Here is a 7,585-nt window from a genome sequence, read left to right as displayed (position 1 = left end):
TTTACTGTGAAGTAGGCTTTTAACTCTTTTGCGTCTTAATACAAACAGTGGGGCCTGCACTAAGGGGTCTCGAGTTCTGCTGTGACATGAAGTACGTGGGTTGAGTAGGATAGGTCAGATCTGGTGACATGATCAGTGGACGAGTATGCCTATCATCAGCATTTCTCAATCTTATATTGGAAGATGGCCTTTAGAACACAGGCGACGTATATATTATCAACATGATGGTTCTTCCCTCACTTTTCTCGTCCAGTAGCAGCTCACTTTGTGTACCAGACGAAAGTATCACAAACAAGAGAACAATTACGTGCTCGTATTGTGAACCCAGCTGCGCTCGTAAGCCCTGCCGAGCTACGAAATACTACGAGAGCGATTCACATCCGTGCGGCCAAGAGCGTTGAATTGGGGAAATTGATATTTGAAAATCTGTTTTGGGACTGAGAAATGCTTATTTTCTGCTTAATACAGTAAATACAGGATTTTAATAATATTTATCTGTATTTTAAATTTATTTCTTTTAATTGTACACAAAATCACTTTCAATTTCTTAGAATTAGAACTGCTGTAGCTCCTTAATCATCGGATTTAAATTTGCTCAAAATGATCTGTGGAACTGATTTCTAAGTGTGGTTCATGCTTCGTGGATTGTAAATGTATGATGATTGTCCATGTCCGACAGGTGGTCTGGGTGGCATTGGTGAATCCTATGCTCACCTGTGGGCCATCAGTGTAAGTATATTTTTTTCTGTTTATTTCTATTATTGTATTTGTATTCCTGGTGTAGTGAAAGAGAAGGCCTGATGGCCTTAACTACACGATAATAAATAAATAAATAAATAAATAAATAAATACATAAATAAATACATAAATACTTAAATAAATAAATAAATACATACACAAATAAATAAATAAATAAGTACATAAATAAATAAATACATAAATAAATAAATAAATACATAAATAAATAAATAAATAAATACATAAATAAATACATAAATACATAAATAAATAAATACGTACATAAATACATAAATAAATAAATAAATAAATACATAAATAAATAAATAAATAAATACATAAATAAAAAATTAATACATAAATAAATAAGTAAATACATAAATAAATAAATAAACACATAAATAAATAAATACATAAATAAATAAGTAAATACATAAATAAATACATACATACATAAATACATAAATAAATAAATACATAAATAAATAAATAAATACATAAATTAATAAATAAATAAATACATAAATAAATAAATAAATAAATCATGCCTCAGCTCTAACAGAGTCAGGTTCCATCCTCAGACGAGTATCCGATAAGCCCTAAGCCTTTCCCGGAGACCCGTACTACCCCCAAGAATTTACCGCAGCCTATTTTTATCTATTGTGGATGAGAGATGAAATGAGAGGGAGGTGGAAAGTGTTGGTGCAATGAAAGAGGGCAACGGGAAAACCCAGATAGTCTGCTTTGTCCAACACAAATTCCATCAAGACCTAGACGGGGATCGAACACGGGACGCCTTGACGAAAGACCAGCGCTCTAGAACTTGAGACACAGACGCGGAGGGCATGGTCTAGACTGGAGAGCATAGTGATGTCTGCACCACAGACAATAGTACATTATGCAACGAGCCTATAATTGTAGTAATTAAGACGCGAGTATGTTTGTTTATGAAACGAGCGCAAGCGAGTTTCATAATTTTCTTACGAGCGTCTTAATTACCATTATAGGCAAGTTTTATACGATTTTTTATGCTCGACCATATTTCTAACTTGAAATTATTCATAAGTATTCATGTTACGGTTATCTAAGTGAGGAGCGGAACTGACCTTCTAAATTGTGAGATGTGCGCAGACGCGAAAGTATTGATTTTTTCCGAGGCACGAATGTCATTGACCTTGCTATAATCTAGAGAATAAGATGAACATTAATCTTGATATAACCTGGAAATTGATTTAGAATTGAAAAACGAGATGACAAATTGAATTTATTTGAATATTATTTACAATTAACGCTAATTATTATAGTAACAGAACATAACCTTCTGCGGCAGTATTGGATTTCCAGCCTCCGTGACGTTTCGCTAATTGTCTTTCGATTGCATATCCGAGAATAATCGATACTTGCGCTTTTACAATGGTACAATGGTGATTTCTCATTGGCTGAACAACTGAACTATAATGAATAGGTGTACTTTAATGAGGTGCATTAAAGGGCTACTACCAGGTGTATAATTACTACATTTCGGCATGGTCGAGCATAAATTTATTAGAAGAACTCCAACTCAATATATACGATCGAGAGACTAATGAAATTGTAAGTGAATTTTATTTGCACATGAACAGTGGTGGGTGACATAAATCGGAACTACGTCTCATTTTACACATACCGATCGGTATTGTAGGTACCCATTATACCAACAATATGATAATAATAATAATAATAATAATAATAATAATAATAATAATAATACAATAACATTATTATTATTATTATTATTATTATTATTATTATTATTATTGCTTCGTGAAATTAGAGTGCGCAATTACTCGTACTTATCAGTTTAAATGAAAGGTGTAACAACTTCTATAGGCCTACCACGTACATTTTTTGTTCCACATATGCATATGAATAAATGATTGAACATTAAACTGAAAAAATTGACCATACTTTCCTTCTGTAACTCGATATGCTCACATTAACGGCCTGTGTCTTAATATTCAAACATAACAGGATCGCCAACATCTAATCACTGACCATCTGAACAAAAGTGTCAACACTTCCAACCAGTTTCTTTCCCAACATTCCCACCGGAACACAGCTAGCAAAACTCCGGCAGCAATGCGACAAACTAACGAAATTCCATAAGAATACATCTTGAATCAATAAATTCAAACATTCCTCCTCTGCAAAGCGTGCTGTATCAATGGTTGCCTAACCAGCTGGTGTAAGGAGTGCCGATAATCAGTGTTTGACACTTTGGCTACCCGACATACCAGATTTTCCTATGAAATTTGTTTACTAGGCCTATATATATATATTGGAGAATTAGATGCGAACACAAAGATAAAATTAATAATTTTTAGTTATCATATTATACAAAAACAAAATATCCAACAAATAAGAAAAACTTATACCAACTCAGTAATAACTACATTGCAATAACACAAAATTACACTGCGACCTCATAAGAAGTCTTAAATATTACTTTAAAAATAATACTATGCCTACTAGGCCTACGTGCACCTCGCACTGCCTATCTCTCGTGTAGTCCGGATTTGTGCGGGCTCCCCCCTTCCATCTCACATGCGTCGGTCCAGAAAGCCAAGGTTTTAAGGAAATGTTGTGCGGGTTCTTGAGAGTACGCAGTGCAGGCGCTTTCACATCCCTGGCGTAGTTTCATGGATTTTCGCTTCATTATCTCATCGCTAGAGTTTGTTGACTGTGTTAAAAAATACTTCCCCAGCAATATTCTGTTCATCCATTTCCGAACCTGCACAGCTCTCGCCAAGAAGACAATTTGTGAGAGAACTGCCAAGCAAGGCAACTCATGCAGGAATAGAACCTGTAATTTTACTGTTTTGTTTATATTGCTATTTTTGTTGCCGAAGATTTTATTTCTTGGGGGAGTTCTTGTTGTCTTCTTCATTTGTAAGCACAATGATACGAGTCAAGTCTTTGCTGCATTAAATAAAAAGAAATATTCTCTACATTAGATTTTGAATATACAACCGTATCTTCTTCGTTGAATTTAGTCACACTCAACCTTCAACTGGATATGACGAAATTCGTCATTCCGCAATAAAAAAGGCTTTAATTTACGCATCATTTCTAGTCCCGTAGTTCGTGAATTTTTAATGAAAATTTTCCTCATCGAAGAATTTGAAGGGCAAGACTAATTTCTCGATTATCTTTATCGTGCAATGTAATTTCTTTGTACTGCTTCTTAGGGATACATTAAGGAAAAATAAAGATGGAAATATTGAATGCATTCGAAGAGGTGGAAAAATTCAAATATCTTGGAGCAACAGTAACAAATATAAATGACACTCGGGAGGAAATTAAACGCAGAATAAATATGTGAAATGCCTGATATTATTCGGTTGAAAATCTTTTGTCATCTAGTCTGCTATCTGTTATATTAGCGGTTGTTCTGTATGGTTGCGAAACTTGGACTCTCACTTTGAGAGAGGAACAGAGATTAAGGGTGTTTTGAATAAGGTTCTTAGGAAAATATTTGGGGCTAAAAGAGGTGAAGTTACAGGAGAATGGAGAAAGTTACAACGCAGAACTGCACTCATTGTATTCTTCACCTGACATAATTAGGAACATTAAATTCAGACGTTTGAGATGGGCGGGGCATGTAGCATGTATGGGCGAACCCAGAAATGCATATAAAGTGTTAGTTGGGAGGCCGGAGGGAAAAAGGCCTTTGGAGAGATCGAGACGTAGATGGGAGGATAATATTAAAGTGGATGTTGGGATATGATGATAGAGATTGCATTAATCTTGCACAGGATAGGGACCGATGGCGGGCTTATGTGAGGACGGCAATGAACCTGCGGGTTCCTTAAAAGCCATTTGTAAGTAAGTAAGGCAAAGTATTTAGGAAGCTATCGTGACTCTGAAACGCCGACACTTTGACAAATAGGCCTGTGGCGGTAAATGAATATCGTCTTGCAGCCATGAGATCGCACACAATTGGGTATTACAGAGAGTAAATTATTTACATGAAATTTTGCAAATGTATCATATTTGATTTCATTAGCTTCTTATTAAGGATAGAAGTAACAAAGATGAACTGCTGACAGTGGATACTGGGAGCTCCACACGTCAGTTTATAGAAACATACGAATCGTTGTGCAAATCTCAACAGTAGGTCCTAATAGGAAAATAAAGGTTAGCATCACTTGTCAATTCAATAATCAATACATGAAGAATTAAATGTTTGCTTCTGGTTACATTTGTCGTTATCAGAGTTGCGCCGATGTTTAAAACCGGTTTTGCATATTTGGTAAAATAAGAAAATCACCGTTTTAAACCGTTTAATACCTGGTACAATGATTGATACAATTTGTTAGATTGGCAATTTCAATGCGGGGAAAGACACATAACCTATAAACCCTAGCAACGGTGTCGTTTATTCCACCAAAAGTTGTTTTATGTGTATCCGTATGTCCGAATGATAAGAGTTGTGGTGAATTTGTCGTAAGTTGTTTACTGACAGAAGACTCAGAAGATGTTGATGATTTCGTAGATGAAGATAATGTCCTTGAAGACACCTCAGTAGGCTGCAAATTAACTTGTGACGTATTATTTTCTTTTTGTTCTCTTTACTTGCGATATATTATTGGAAGCTTGGCGTTTAACAGACTGACGACAAAGGCCACATCTGATAAGATGTTCTTTTAGTCGTGATGCCAGAGAATTATGATAACTATAAGTTGCCTCTGTCTTGCCATTGTCATGTCTTGTATCGAAAAGATTCCACACTTCCGACAGAGGACGCATTCCACTCACTAGACACTTCGGTTTGACTAATTTACAGCAGCGCAGCACTGTCCGGCTCTATGTAGATCAGTAACCTGCCTTCTAGACGTCTCTGGGTTCACCCAGTTCATTGTTTTATGATAACTCCTGCATTAGGTGTAGCTTTCCAATATCCAAAGTTTCGTGACAACCTGAATCAAATAAACCATTATTACAGGGTTTAAATGGTTCAAAACGAAGCTCTCACTTCCAACAGTAATCATTCATTCGTTCATAGAGTTCTGCCCAAGGGCAGGTCTTTCACTGCAAACCTAGCTTTCTCCAATCTTTCCTATTTTCTGCCTTCCTCTTCGTCGTCTATCATCTGATATCTTCTTCTGCACCGAACTCTTTTCCCGTTCACCATTCCTTCCAGTGCATCTTTCAGTAGGCAGTTTCTTCTCAGCAAGTGATCCAACCAATTCCTTTTCCTCTTCCTGATCAATTTCAGCATCATTCTTTCTTCACCCACCCTTTCCAGCACAGCTTCATTTCTTATTCTGTTTCCATTTCACAGGTTCCATTCTTCTCCAAATCCACATTTCAAATGATTCTATTCACTTCTCTTCTCGTCGTCGCAATGGCCACGTTTCTACCCCATATAGTGCCACACTCCATACAAAGCACTTCACTAATCTCTTCCTTAGTTCTTTTTCCAGAGGTCCGCAGATGGTCCTCTTTTTATTAAGACTTCCTTTGCCATTGCTATCCTCCTTTTGACTTCCTGGCAGCAGCTCATGTTACTGCTTATAGTACACCCCAAGTATTTGAAGCTTTCGACTTTCTCTACAGCCTGATTTAGAATTCGCAAGTTTATCTTCTTTATTTTTCTTCCTATGACCATAGTCTTCGTCTTATTTGCATTCATCTTCATCCTATACTGTTCACAGCTTTCAATTAGTTCCAGTAGCATATTCCTTAGTATCATCTCCTCTTCTGCTAACAAAGCTTAAAACATTATTAGCCTATAATTTTTATGGTATGGGACAAACATTGGGTGGATATAATTATGTTCTTTACTTAGGCCTACTATTGCATACTACGAGCATGGATAAATATATAATAGGATGCGAAACTGCGGTCAGCACCATCTGGCGGTGGGGGCTGAAATAAGATGATCAGCGCCCAACATCGTAGGTGGTGAACATTAGAACTACGCGTTGGGTACCCAGAGTTCTCTATTTATCCGTTCGAGATATTGCTCGAGAGTCGAGGAGACGAGATGGCGGACAGAAACTTGCTAAAAAGTGAACATAAAGTGATACGTGTGTGTATAAGCAGTGTATGTTAAACAGTGATGTTTATGGACGTTGTAATAATAGTGTTGTGGAATGTATTGTAAAGTAATAGTAATATAATAAATTGAACTATCTAAGTAGTTCTTGCAGACTTTTCCATTGCGCTGTACAACAAATACCCAAAAAATATAATCCCAATTATCTAAACTTTTGCTTTATTTTTTGTCTCTGTCTGGTTATGTTTTAATTGGGTAGTGTAAAATATATCGTTTCCTTTATCTTCCTGTTGGCTCCGGTAAGAATTTTCAGTAGAAGATGCTGTGAGGAATAAAAATGTAAATGTTTTATTTTAAATTGGGTTAGTTTTGAATATCGATGGGGGGATACTTTCTGCACAGTTTAACATTTTCGTCACTAGGTGCGCTGCTAAATGCTGGAGTAATTACTATTTTCGTTACTTGGTGCGCTGCTAGGTGTAATAACGCCCCTCCCCCCCAACAGGTGGCAGCAAGGTCAATTTCTACAACAACGCCTCTAGTATTTGTTACGGGAAACTCAGTAAGTTTCGCATCCTATTATATATTCATCCATGCTACGAGGGTGATCCCAGAAATAATGCACAGAGTTACTTAATTGCCATACATTTTAATTTTCAATCCACTTACATCAATATCGTTCAAAATTGTCCCCTTGGAGTGTTATGACTGCTTCGCAGCGTTGTGGTAGCTGTTGTATGTTGAAGTTCAGCTCTCGGATGCGACGGGTCACAGCTGTATTCAGGTCATTTAACGTTCTAAAACGTT

Source organism: Periplaneta americana, chromosome 10 (assembly GCF_040183065.1).
Source record: "Periplaneta americana isolate PAMFEO1 chromosome 10, P.americana_PAMFEO1_priV1, whole genome shotgun sequence".
NCBI lineage: Eukaryota > Metazoa > Arthropoda > Insecta > Blattodea > Blattidae > Periplaneta > Periplaneta americana.
The sequence above is the reverse complement of the archived record's forward strand: the minus strand, read 5'-3'. Positions refer to the sequence as shown.